Genomic DNA, 15042 nt, shown 5'->3' with positions numbered 1-15042 from the left:
TGTCATGGTTCCATTCCATTAGAATGGGTCGGTTCCGTCTTTGTGTTTGGTAGAGGCAATTCGTAGGAACGAAATGATTACATTTTAGTGTTTGGTTTCAGAGATGGAATGGGATGGATTTATTCATCTTCCCCTTTGTTTTCTTGTGATTATGTACAAACTATAAGCATCGACCACAAACAACAGCAGTAGGAGCAAGTGCAGGCCACGAGCATCAAGGGCTGCCCCAAATACATCAAAACTTCATCACACTTCTATTATCTACACACAATACATCATATTCAACTAGAGCATTGCAAGCAACAACAGTAGCAGCACGACACACAACACCAGTAGCAACAAGTGCAGGGCACGAGCAACAAGGGCTAGCAACAAGCGTGACGCAGGCAAGATCATGCCACACGCGGAGTCGCCACCGGCAAAAGAAAGTAGGCCCTTGCTGCTCTTGTGGGTGGGGGAAGAGAGCGGGAGAGATAGAGAGGACCTAACGGCTACCAAAGATGGTCGTCTCTGTCGCTGGACCTTGATGGATCCGATGGGAATGGGACGGGACATCCACGATCTGGTTGTCGCGGCCAATGTCAGCGGCGAGTATGCCGACGGTGAGTCTAGGAGCACCGGTAGGGATCGACCTTCCGCCGCATGTTGCCGCCTGCCTCCACTCGCCACCTTCCAGCGCCGCCTTCCGATGCATGTTGGATGTGAGGGAGAGATGGGAGAGGGAGATAAGCGGGGCGCTGGGAGGGAGACAAGAGACAAGAGCGAGCGGTTCCGTGTCGTCTGATCGATTTGGAGGAATGACTTGGTTACGGATCTGGGCCGGTTATTCCTTCTGAGGGAACGAGTGGGTTCTCGTTCTGCCTGTGTACCAAACACGAGAATGCAACCCAAGCACGGATTGGACCCATTCCATTCCACTTGGTGACACATACCAAACACACCCGTAGTTTATACTCTTGGTAGCAAGGAACACCATCTTCATTATAATACCATACATGAGGAACTCCATCAGGAATACAAATCAGAAACATGTCATCAGGTATACCTCCTCCGGAGGGCCTGAATGGGGTAATCCCATCGTGTGAACTCCATTTTGGCACTTTCGACCGCATTCACCACCATACCGAGGGTACTGACGGTTACGTACCATCAGTTGGTCCACCAGGCAGCGGTTGCATTGGTCGGAGAATGAATCAAGGTCGGATCTCTGTTCATGCTTGGCAACTACATATCAGGACCAAGCTTTGCCTTCGGCTCCTTCAAGCTCGTCATCGATGACCACGGGCTACTTTACACCGTCACACTATCCTCCATCGACGTCTCTCGCTTTGGGAGCATCGAGTTCCACTTCGACCAATAAGGAGACACCATATGCGTCTACGCTACTCCATCACCCCTAGTGTGGAGAACTCTAACGGCTACGATCAACCACAAGGCGGCTGGCAAACTATAAGAACCATTCTTATCTACGCAAAACCACAACGGTGATATACAAGTTGCCTTTTAACCTTCTACAAGGAAGCCTTTGTCAAATCAGATTCAACTAAAGTAGGAGAGACAGACACACGCGAAGCCACTTTTATGCAATACAAGTTGCATAAAAACAGTGGAACCAGTCTCATGTGTGTGGACATGTAAGGTTGGTCCGAGCCGCTTCATCCCACTATACCTCTGAATCCAAATAAGACAAGGGAAGTAAGAAATTTGAACATTGATAACCCACAAGTATAGGGGGTCATTTGTAGCCTTCTTCAATAAATAAGAGTGTCGAACCCAATGAGGAGCTAAAGGCAAAACAAATATTCCCTCAAGTTCTATCGACCACCGATACAACTCTACGCACACTTGATGTTTGCTTTATCGGGAACAACTATGGAAATAGTTTGTGGGAGTGATGCTAGAACTACTTCGCAAGAACAAAACTAGAAGTACTTTGCAAGATAATTAAAGTTAGGTGTTTAGTAAAAGGGTTTGTGTCAACAAGAAAGTTATTTGTCCCTAGGCAATCGATAACAAGTACCGATAATCATTCTTGCAACTTTATATGAGGGAGAGGCATGAGCTAGCATATTTTCTCTACTTGGATCATATGCACTTATGATTGGAACTCTAGCAAGCATCCGCAACTACTAAAGATCATTAAGGTTGTGAAACCCAACCATAGCATTAAGTATCAAGTCCTCTTTATTCCCATACATCATACCCCACCTACTCGGGTTTAAGTTTCTGTCACTCTCGCAACTCACCGTAAGCAAACCATGAACATATTGCAACACCCTACAGAGGGGGGCCCTCACGTTTGCGCGAGATGGAGGGCACCGTAGGATAGCACCATAAATAAAATATACAATCATACCAACCAAGATCATGATTAACCCACAGGACAAAACGGATCTACTCAAACATCATAGTATAACCATAGATCATTGGGAAATAATATATGGAGTTGAGCACCATGTTTAAGTAGATATTACAGCGGGGGGAAGAGGTGTTACACCGCTGCATAGAGGGGGAGAGAGTTGGTGTTGACAGTAGAAAGATTGTTGATGTAGATCGTCATCCTGATCGTTGCCCCGGTGGCACTCCGGCACCACCGGAAGCGAGGGGGAGAGAGCCCCCTCCTTCTTCTTCTTCCTTGTCCTCCCCCCTAGATGGGAGGAGAGTTTCCCCTCTGGTCCTTGGTCTCCATGGCGGTGGAGGGGCGGGAGCCCCTCTGAGATTGGATCTCCCTCTCTGTTCTCTTCTGTTTCGCGTTCCCCGGATCTGGCCGAAATCCATTTCTTATATTCCCGGAGATCCATAACTCCTATTGTGCTGATATTTTAACACGATTTTTTCCGAATATAAGCTTCCTTGCGCCTGAAGTAGAGGTCCAACCGACATATGAGGTGAGCACAACCCACCACGGCACGCCTGGCTCCTCTGGTGCGCCCTGGTGGATTGTGCCCACCACGGGCCTCTGTTTGAGGTGATTCCAAGTCCCAAAAATCACATATATTCCAAAATAATTCTCCGTGAAATTTTATTGCATTTCGACTTCGTTTGATATGGATACTCTGCGATACAAAAAACATGCAGGAAATAGGAACTGGCACTTGGCAGTGGATGAATAGGTTAGTCCAATAAATCATATAAAAAGTTGCCAAAAGTATGTAAAACTTGTATAATATTGGCATGAAACAATCAAAAAGTATAGATACGACGGAGACGTATCAACATCCCCAAGCTTAATTCATGCTCGTCCTCGAGTAGGTAAATGATAAAAAAGATAATTTTTGATGTGGAATGCTACCTAGCATAAACTTGATCATATATCTAATCATGGCATGAATATTAAGACATAAGTGATTCAAAGCAATAGTCTATAATTTGACATAAAGACATCAATACTCAGGCATCCCAACAAACAATCATGTCTTTCAAAATATCAACGCTAAAGAAAGCTATCCATACAAAATCATATAGTCTTGTCATTCTCTGTCTTCTTAACACAAAGTATTTATCATGCACAACCCCGATGACAAGCCGAGCAATTGGTTCATACTTTTTAACGCGCTTCAGCTTTTTCAACCCTCACGCAATACATGAGCGCAAGCCATGGATTTAGCACTACGGGTGGAATAGAGTATGATGATAGGGGTAAACATAAAGAAGACAAAAAAGTAAGAAAGTCTCACATCGACGCGGCTAACCAACGGGCTATGGAGATGCCCATCAATTGATATCAATGTGAGGAGTAGGGATTGGCATGCAACGAATGCACTAAGAGCTATAAGTGTATGAAAGCTCGATATGAAACTAAGTGGGTGTGAATCTAATCCTATGATGAAAAATTCCCACTAGTATATGAAAGTGACAACATAGGAGACTCTCCATATGAAAAACATGGTGTTACTTTGAAGCACAAGTGTGGTAAAGGATACTGACAATGTCCCTTCTCTCTTTGTTTTTTTTCTTTTTTCTTTTTTCTTTTTTTCCTTTTTCTTTTTTTTTCTTTTCTTTTCTTTTTCTCTCAGTGTCCAGAGTCTCATCCCGACTTGTGGGGGAATCATAGTCTCATCCTTTTCTCACTGGGGCACTTCTCTAAAAATGAATAATGATGATCATCACACTTCTATTTACTTATAACTCAAAAGAAATAAAAATTACAACTCGATAACTATGACAAAATATGACTCTACATGAATGCCTCTGACATGTACCAGGATGTGCAATGATCTAGCGTAACATTTATGAAAAATGATGAACGGTGGCTGAGCCACAACTACTATGTCAGCTATATGATCATGCAAAGCAATATGACAATGAATGCTCAAGTCATCAAACGGAAGCGGTGGAAGTTGCATGGCAATATATCTCAGAATGGCCATGGAAAAGCCATAATAGGTAGGTATGGTGGCTGTTTTGAGGAAGATATAATAAGGCTTATGTGTGATAGAGCGTATCATATCACGGGGTTTGGATGCACCTGCGAAGTTTGCACCACGTCTCGATGTGAGAAAGGGCAATGCAGGGTACCGTAGAGGCTAGCAAATTGCGGAAAGGTAAGAGTGTGTATAATCAGTGGACTCACATTAGTCATCAAGAACTCATATACTTATTGCAAAAGTTTATTAGCCCGCGAAGCAAAGTACTACTATGCATGCCCCTAGGGGGATAGATTGGTAGGAAAATACCATCGCTTGTCCCCGACCGCCACTCATAAGGAAGACAATCAATAATAAATCATGCTCCAACATCATAGCATAACGAGAGACTATACATGCATGCTTCGGGAATCACAAACCTTAACACCAATATTCTTACTAAACATAACCATTTACTAGTACCTCCCACATATTCCATCTCTATATCGCAAAACTATTGCAAGGAATCAAACATATCATATTAAGTGATCCACAAGTTCCATCCAGGATTTTATGACTAACCATGCAATTGATCAATTCTTGTTGACTCTCTAAATAGATATAAGTGAAGCATGAGAGTTTAATTTTTTCTACAAAAGACCATGCTCTAACAAATATAAGTGAAGCAAAAGAGAATTCTTCAAACAACAGTTTTCTAAGTGAAGAGAAATAGGCAATCTAAACTTCAAATGATATAAGTGAAGCACATGAAGCATTCTATAAAGCCATACTCAAAAGATATAAGTGAAGTGCAATGAGCATTCTATAAATCAACCATGGACTATCTCATAGTAGCATGGTGTAGAAAAGAAAAATGAAAACTAGATGCAAAAGACGCTCCAAGATTTGCGCATATCACGTGAACGAAACGAATCCGAAAACATACCGATACTTGTTGAAGAAAGATGGGGTGCCTTTTGGGGTATCCCCAAGCTTAGATGGTTGAGTCTCCTTAAATATTTACTTGGGGTGCCTTGGGCATCCCCAAGCTTGAGCTCTTGCCTCTCCTCCTTCTCCTCATATCGAGACCTCCTCGATCTTCGAACACTTCATCCAGACAAAACTTAACTGAACTTTTAGTGGCGGGGTTAGTGAATATGGCAATGAAATCCCATCATGTACTGCTGTAACATTGTTTTATAATTATAAACAAACATTACCCACTGTGTGCTATCACAATTCTATGTCCTCAAGTCAACAAGGCTTCAACAAGAATTCAAACATATGCAAATAATGTAGCTAGAACAGCAATTTGTGAAAACAGGACAGTCTGTGAAGATTTGAACATCCACCATACTTCTGTAACTCAAAAAATTCTGAAAATTTTAGGAAAAATAAACATTTTGTATATAAGGACAGTGCAAAAGGTTTGAGAACTGTTTGAAATTCTAGTAAAAAAATGTAAAATCGAACACTACAGCCAAAGTTTCTGTTTTGCACCGCACAAACCAACAAGCAATCTAATCGTCCTAAAGGCAAATCTTGGCACATTATTTTTATAATACAATGGAATTGTACAAGGGGATAATTATTTTTGTGAGAATATTCATGAAAAATTCTACATTGTTTCCATGAGCATGAACACAAGTGTTCAAGGTCGACCCTCACTTCTCCAATGCATAACTTCCAATCGCTTCTCTTTTGTGAAAAGTTTTAAGTTCCCCTCTATATTTTTCTAAACTTTATAAAATCACTCAACAGAAATAAATTACTCTCTAAAACTTCCGGGTTGTCTCCCTGGCAACACTTTCTTTAAAGCCATTAAGCTAGGCATAAAGTGCTCAAGTAATGGATCCACCCGGATCCCAAGGTATATCAAAGCCAATTTTAATTAACAATGATTTGGCATTTAGTAGTGAGCACAAAGCAACATATATCAAGCAATGACGAAGTCTAACTCTCTTCCTATGCATCGACATGTCATACAAGAACAATTCATGCACATCAAGTAAAGGCCAATACATAGCATACACAGTTTCTTGCAATTTTGTCGTGTTGGAAACACAAAGAGGTGGAGATGTAGTTCCTCTCTCATAATAATTGCAAGTAGGAGCAGCAAGCACATGATATTATATTCATCACAATCATCATGTGCAACGGTAAAATGCAACCCATCAATATAATCCTTAATAAGTGCAAACTTCTCCGATGTAGAGTAGTTTGGAGAATTCAAAAAGATAATAGGACTATCATGTGTGGGTGCAATAGCAACAATTTAATTCTTAACATACGAAACTATAGCAAGTTCATCTACATAATCATATTTAAATTGGCATCATGGCCACAAGCATAGCAAGCATCATCAAAAAGGGATATTTCAAACGAATCAACGGGATCATAGCAATTATCATGGCATTCATCCTTCGGTAAGATCAAAGGGAAATTAAACAATGTATGAGTTGAAGAGTTAATCTCACTAGAAGGTGGGCACGGGTGATCAATCCGGTCTTCCTCCATTTGTTCTTCGCTCTCCTCATCATCTTTTTCATCCAATGAGCTCGCAATTTCATCAATTTCTTCTTCCATAGACTCCTGCAAAATATTAGTCTTTTCTTGGACAGTGGGGTTATTCTCAATAGATACATCAATATCGGAATTGTATTTATAATTATCATAGCAATATTTAAGGATAGCGAGATTTTCAGGTCTATAAACTGGATCATCAAAATCTTCAAACTTTTCAAACAAAGATTCAATTTCATATGCACCCTTAAAAGCAACAAATTCTTCTATTCGTTCCACATCATAATAATCATATATACCTATAGCATAAGAAGCCAAGGTTTCATTATCATTAAATTCGCATGAATAGGGAAGGTGTGGAACTTCAATCTTAGAGCAACAAGTATAATCATATCTCAAGCATAGATTCCAAGCATACCGTTGCAACATTTCAATTTGATCCCATAAAATTTTTCCCTTTTGAGTCAAGTGATAATCCCTAAATTATTCATGTTGATCCAACATTACTCCCATTATCAAGTTGAATGGGGTTTTCTCAGGATTATCAAAGTAGTGCATAATATTTTTCACATAACGAGAATTGAGGGTTTTAGGAGGTTCCCCATCTCCATGAGTAGCAAGTACAACTAATTTTGTGTGTGTTTCGTGTTCTATATCCATAACTAAAGATAGAGAACAACTTAGAACAGGAAATAAAAACTACTTAGTGATAAAGCAAACAAGCACACACGAGAATATTCACCCCACGCTATTGCTCCCCAGCAACGGCGCCAGAAAAAGGTCTTGATAACCCACAAGTATAGGGGATTGTTTGTAGCCTTCTTCGATAAATTAGAGTGTCAAACCCAACGAGGAGCTAAAGGCAGAAAAAAATATTCCCTCAAGTTCTATCGACCACCGATACAACTCTACGCACACTTGATGTTTGCTTTATCGGAAACAGGTATGGAAATAGTGTGTAGGAGTGATGCTAGAACTACTTTGCAAGAACAAAACTAGAAGTACTTTGCAAGATAATAAAAGTTAGGTGTTTAGTAAAAGGGTTGTGTCAACAAGAAAGTTATTTGTCCCTAGGCAATCGATAACAAGTACTGGTAATCATTCTTGCAACTTTATATGAGGGAGATGCATGAGCTAACATACTTTCTCTACTTGAATCATATGCACTTATGATTGGAACTCTAGCAAGCATCCGCAACTACTAAAGATCATTAAGGTCATGAAACCCAACCATAGCATTAAGTATCAAGTCCTCTTTATTCCCATACGTCATACCCCACCTACTCGGGTTTAAGTTTCTATCACTCTCACAACCCACCGTAAGCGAACCATGAACATATTGCAACACCTACAGCAGGGGCCCCTGACGTTTGTGCGAGACAGAGGGCACCGTAGGACAGCACCATAAATAAAATATACAATCATACCAACCAAGATCACGATTAACCCACAGGAGAAAACAGATCTACTCAAACATTATAGGATAACCATAGATCATTGGGAAATAATATATGGAGTTGAGCACCATGTTTAAGTAGAGATTACAGCGGGGGAAGAGGTGTTACACCGCTGCATAGAGGGGGGAGTTGGTGTTGACGGTAGCAAGATTGTTGATGTAGATCGCCGTCCCGATCATTGCCCTGGTGGCACTCCAGCGCCACCGGAAGCGAGGGGGAGAGAGCCCCCCTCCTTCTTATTCTTCCTTGGCCTCCTCCCTAGATGGGAGGAGAGTTTCCCCTCTGGTCCTTGGTCTCCATGGAGGTGGAGGAGCGGGAGCCCCTCCGAGATTGGATCTCCCTCTTTGTTATCTTCTGTTTTACGTTCCCCAGATCTGCCCGAAAACTGTTTCTTATATTTCCGGAGATCCGTAACTCCGATTGCGCTAAGATTTTAAAACGATTTTTTTGGATATAGGCTTCCTTGCACCCGAAGTAGAGGTCCAACCAACGTACGAGGTGGGCACAACACACCACGGCACGCCTGGCTCCTCTGGTGCGCCCTGGTGGGTTGTGCCCACCACGGGCCTCCATTTGTGGTTATTCCAACTCCCAAAAATCACTTATATTCCAAAAAAATCTCCGTGAAATTTTACTGCATTTGGACTTCGTTTGATATGGATACTCTGCGATAAAAAAACATGCAGAAAACAGGAACTGGCACTTGGCACTGGATCAATAGGTTAGTCCAATAAATCATATAAAAAGTTGCCAAAAGTATGTAAAACTTGTATAACATTGGCATGAAACGATCAACAATTATAGATATGATGGAGACGTATCAAACATCAACTCCCACAACTTCTTTGTGTTCTACTCGTGCATATACATTTACGCATAGACCTAGCTCATGATGCCACTGATGGGCACGAAGCATGAAAATCAAAAAAAAAAATCCTACGAACACCCAAGATCTAATCTAGGAGATGTATAGCTACAAGAGGGGAGTGGTGTCTACATACCCTTGTGTTGGGGAATGTTGAATGGAAAACAAAAAAAATTCTACGCACATGCAAAACCTATCCATGGAGATGCATAGCTACGAGAGGGGAGAGTATGTCTACGTACCCTTGTAGACCGTTTGGCGGAAGCGTTTATCAACGCGGTTGATGTAGTCGTACACCTTCACGATCCGCGCGATCAAGTACCGAACATACGACACCTCCGCGTTCACCACAGGTTCAGCTCGATGACGTCCTCACCTTCTTGATCCAGCAAGACGGGCGAAGTAGTAGATGAGTTCCGACAGCACAATGGCGTGGTGAGGTGGTGGTGCAACTATCTCCGTAGGGCTTCGCCGAGCACTACAAAAATTATGACCGAGAATGAACTAGAGGGAGAGGGGCGCCGCACACGGCTAGGGAATCGTGGTGTGTGTTGCCCCTCCCCCTCCACACACACACACACACATATATATATACATATATATAATATAACATATATATAGGTGGAGGTGGGAGAGGAGGCAACCCTAGGGTGCCCCAAGTGGTCGGCGGCTGCCCTAGAGGCCTGCCTAGCCGCTCCCCCTTCCATATTTGAACATGGGGGGAAGGAAAGGGGGTTGGCTGCCTTAAGGTGCCTCCCCTTCCTTCCCTCCCTCTTTGTCTTTTTGAGTAACCCCTCCATCTTTGGTGCGTGGGCAGGGGGTGGAGGGCGCGCCAACCCCCTTGTGGGCTGGTGTGCTTTCCCCCCTTGGCCCATAAGGCCCACCACTTACCGGTGGCCTCCTAGAACCCCTCCGGTACTCCAATGAATAACCGGTACATCCCGAAACCTTTCCGGTGACCAAATAGCATCGTCCTACATATCAACCTTTACCTCCGGACCATTCCGGAGCTCCTTGTCATGTCCGTGATCTCATCTAGGACTCCGAACAACATTCGGTCATCAACTCACGTAATTCATATAATACTATATCGTCAATGAATGTTAAGTGTGTGGACCCTACGGGTTCGAGAATGATGTAGACATGACCGAGACACCTCTCCAGCCAATAACCAATAGCGGGACCTGGATGCCCATATTGGTTCCTACATATTCTCTGAAGATCTTTATCGGCCGAACCTTTATGACAACATACATAATTCTCTTTGTCTGTCAATATGCTACTTGCCCGAGATTCGATCATTGATATCTCCATACCTAGTTCAATCTCATTACTAGCAAGTCTCTTTACTCGTTCCATAATACATCATCTCGCAACTAACTCCTTAGTCACTTTTCTTGCAAGCTTCTTGTGATGCTATATTACCGAGAGGGCCTAGAGATACCTCTTCGATACATGGAGTGACAAATCCCAATCTTGATTCACGCCAACTCAACAGACACCTTCAGAGATACTTGTAGAGCATATTTATGATCACCCAGTTACTTTGTGACGTTTGATAGCACACAAGGTATTCCTCCGGTATCTGGGAGTTGCATGATCTCATGGTCTAAGAAACATGTATTTGGCATTAAGAAAGTAGTAGCAATAAACTAAACGATCATATGCTATGCTAACGGTTGGGTCTTGTCCATCCCGTGATCAAATGACAACTCATGTCTTATGGTTAGGAAACCTTAACCATCTTTGATCAACGAGCTAGTCTAGTAGAGGCTCACTAGGGACTCGGTATTTGTTTATATATTCATAGATGTATTTAAGTTTCCAGACAATGCAATTCTCGCATGAATAATAAACCTTTATCATGAATAAGGAGATATAATAATAACAACTTTATTATTGCCTTTAGGTCACATTTCCATCAGTATCCCACTAGAACTAGAGTCAATAATCTATTTCACATCGCCATGTGATTAACTCCCATAATTCACATCGCCATGTGACTAACACCCAAAGAGTTTACTAGAGTCAATAATCTAGTTCACATCGCCATCTGATTAATACCCAAAGAGTACTAAGTTGTGATCCTATTTTGCTTGTGAGAGAGGTTTAGTCAACGGGTCTACCATATTCAGATTCGTATGTATTTTGCAAATTTCTATATCTACAATGCTTTGCATGGAGCTACTCTAGCTAATTGCTCTCACTTTCAATACGCATCCAAATTGAGACTTAGAGTCATCGGAATCGATGTCAAAACTTGCATCGACGTAACCCTTTACGATGAACTCTTTATCACCTCCATAACCGAGAAAAATTTCCTTAGTACTCTTAGGTAACTAAGGATACTCACTCTCCAATCAACAATATGTCATCCACATATAATATCAGAAATGCTACAGAGCTCCTACTCACTTTCTTGTAAATACAGGCTTCACCAAAAGTCTGTATAAAACCATATGCTTTGATCACCTCATCAAAGCGTATATTCCAACTCCGAGATGCTTGCACCAGTCCATAGATGGATCGTTGGAGCTTGCAAACTTTGTTAGCACCTTTAGGATCGACAAAACCTTCTGGTTGATCATATACAACTCTTCTTTAATAAATCCATTAAGGAATGCGGTTTTGACGTCCATTTGCCAGATTTCATAATCATAAAATGCGGCAATTGCTAACGTGATTCGGACAGACTTAAGTATCGCTACGGGTGAGAAAGTCTCATCATAGTCAACCCCTTGAACTTGTCGAAACCTTTTGCAACAAGTCGAGCTTTATAGGTAGTTATATTATCATCAGTGTCTGTCTTCTTCTTGAAGATCCATTTATTCTCAATGGTTTGCCGATCATCGGGCAAGTCCACCAAAGTCCACACTTTGTTCTCATACATGGATCCCATCTCAGATTTCATGGCCTCAAGCCATTTGTCGGAATCTGGGCTCATCATAGATTCTTCATAGTTTGTAGGTTCGCCTAACAATGTGAATTCTAGGACATGATTACCATACCACTCTGGTGTGGTACATCTTCTAGTCAACATACGAGGTTCAGTAGTAACTTGATTTGAAGTTTCATGATCATCATCATTAGCTTTCTCTCTAGTTGGTGTAGGCATCATAGGAACGGTTTTCTCTGATGTTCTACTTTCCAATTCGAGAGAAGGTACTATTACCTCATCAAGTTCTACTTTCTTCCCACTCACTTCTTTCGAGAGAAGCTCCTTCTCTAGAAAGGGCCCATTCTTGGCAACAAAGATCTTGCCTTCGGATTTGTGGTAGAAGGTGTACCCAATAGTTTCTCTTAGGGTATCCTATGAAGACACACTTCTCCAATTTGGGTTCAAGCTTATTAGGCTGAAGCCTTTTGACATAAGCATCGCATCCCCAAACTTTAAGAAACGATAACTTAGGTTTCTTGCCAAACCATAGTTCATACGGTGTCGTCTCAATGGATTTAGACGGTGCCCTATTTAACGTGAATGTGGCTGTCTCTAATGCATAACCCCAAAATGATAAAGGCAAATCGGTAAGAGACATCGTAGAGCACACCATGTCTAATAAGGGGCGGTTATGATGTTCGGACACACCATTACGCTGTGGTGTTCCAGGTGGCGTGAGTTGTGAAACAATTCCACATTGTTTTAAATGAATGCCAAACTCGTAACTGAAAAATTCGCCTCCGCGATCAGATCGTAGAAACTTTATTTTCTTGTTACGATGATTCTCCACTTCACTCTAAAATTCTTTGAACTTTTCAAATGTTTTAGACTTGTGTTTCATCAAGTAGATATACCCATACCTACTTAAATCATTTGTGAAGGTTAGAAAATAATGAACCCGCCGTGTGCCTCAACACTCATTGGATCGCATACATCAGTATGTATTATTTCCAATAAGTCATTCGCTCGCTCCATTGTTTCGGAGAATGGAGTTTTAGTCACCTTACCCATGAGGCATGGTTCGCAAGTATCAAATGATTCATAATCAAGTGATTCCAAAATTCCATTTGCATGGAATTTCTTCATGCGCTTTATACCAATATGATCTAAACGGCAGTGCCACAAGTATGTTGCACTATCATTATAAAATTTGCATCTTTTTGGTATCAATATTATGAATATGTGTATCACTACAATCGAGATTCAATAAACCATTTACATTGGGTCTATGACCATAGAAGGTTTTATTCATGTAAACAGAACAACAATTATTCTCCGACTTAAATGATTAACCATATTTGCAATAAACACAATCTAATCATGTTCATGCTCAACGCACACACCAAATAACATTTATTTAGGCTCAACGCTAATCCTGAAGGTAGAGGGAGCGTGCGATGGTGATCATATCAACCTTGGAAACACTTCCAACATACATCGTCACCTACCCCTAATTATTCTTTGTTTATTCTGCAACTCCTATTTCGAGTTTCTAATCTTAGCATCTGAACCGGTATCAAATACCCAGGGGCTACTATGAGCACCAGTAAGATACACATCAATAACATGTATATCAAATATACCTTTGTTTACTTTGCCATCCTTCTTATTTGCCAAGTATTTGGAGCAGTTCCGCTTCTAGTGACCATTTCCTTTGCAGTAGAAGCACTCAGTCTCAGGCTTGGGTCCAGCTTTGGCCTTCTTCACGGGAGCGGCAACTTGCTTGCCATTCTTCTTGAAGTTCCCTTTCTTTCCCTTGCCGTTTTTCTTGAAACTAGTGGTCTAATTAACCATCAACACTTGATGCTCTTTCTTGATTTCTACCTCCACCGATTTCAGTATCATGAAGAGTTCGGAAATCATTTTAGCCATTCCTTGCATATTATAGTTCATCATGAAGCTCTAGTAGCTTGGTGGTAGTGACTAGGGAACTCTGTTAATCACTATCTTATCTGGAAGATTAACTTCCACTTGATTCAAGCAATTGTAGTACCTAGACATTCTGAGCACATGCTCACTGGCTGAGTTATTCTCCTCCATCTTGTAGGCAAAGTACTTGTGAGAGGTCTCATACCTCTCAACACGGGCATGAGTGAGGGAGTCATGGACTAAGGTGTCCTTGGGGGGGACGACCCATTGTACATGGGCCGGACTGGTGGAGTCGTATAGTGACAGGAGATCTATGAAGCTGTGGCTTGCCCTCCAAGTCAAGAAGGCGTAGGATCTCTTTAAACCCTTATTGTAATCTATCTTTGGTAACCCTAACCCTACCGGTGTCTATAAAATCCGAGGGTTTTTAGTGTTTAGGGCTAGAGCTACATTCATCACCTCATCGCCTTAGGGTTTAGCTCATGCTGATCTCGAGGTAGATCTACTCTATAAACCATATCATACATCCAATACAATCAAGCAGGACGTAGGGTTTTAACTCTTCAAGAGGGCCCAAACCTGGGTAAACACTGTGTTCATCGTGCCTTGTTCCCCATCGATCCTATATCCACAGCTCGGGACCCCCTACCCGGAGGTCTACCGGTTTGACACCTACAATGAGCCTAAAATACCAATTTCAACTCTTGGAACATCCCATATGTTCCATGGCGTTCAAAACGTCTTTGGAGCCCCGATACTAAGCCGTAAAGCATGGTGCACTAAACTATCAAGTAGTCATCAGGCTGAGCTTGTCAAACATTCATAATGTCTGCATCAGCTCCCGCAACAGGTCTGTCACCTAGCGGTGCATCAAGGACATAATCTTTTGTGCAGCAATGAGGATAATCCTCATATCACGGACCTAGTCCGCATTATTGCTATCATCATCTTTCAACTTAGTTTTCTCTAGGAACATATCAAAAAAATAAAAATTGGGGAAGCTACATGAGGAGCTATTGAACTACAACATAATTTGCCAAGACA

This window comes from Triticum dicoccoides, chromosome 2A (genome assembly GCF_002162155.2).
Source record: "Triticum dicoccoides isolate Atlit2015 ecotype Zavitan chromosome 2A, WEW_v2.0, whole genome shotgun sequence".
Taxonomy (NCBI): domain Eukaryota; kingdom Viridiplantae; phylum Streptophyta; class Magnoliopsida; order Poales; family Poaceae; genus Triticum; species Triticum dicoccoides.
Note: the sequence above shows the minus strand (reverse complement) of the source record.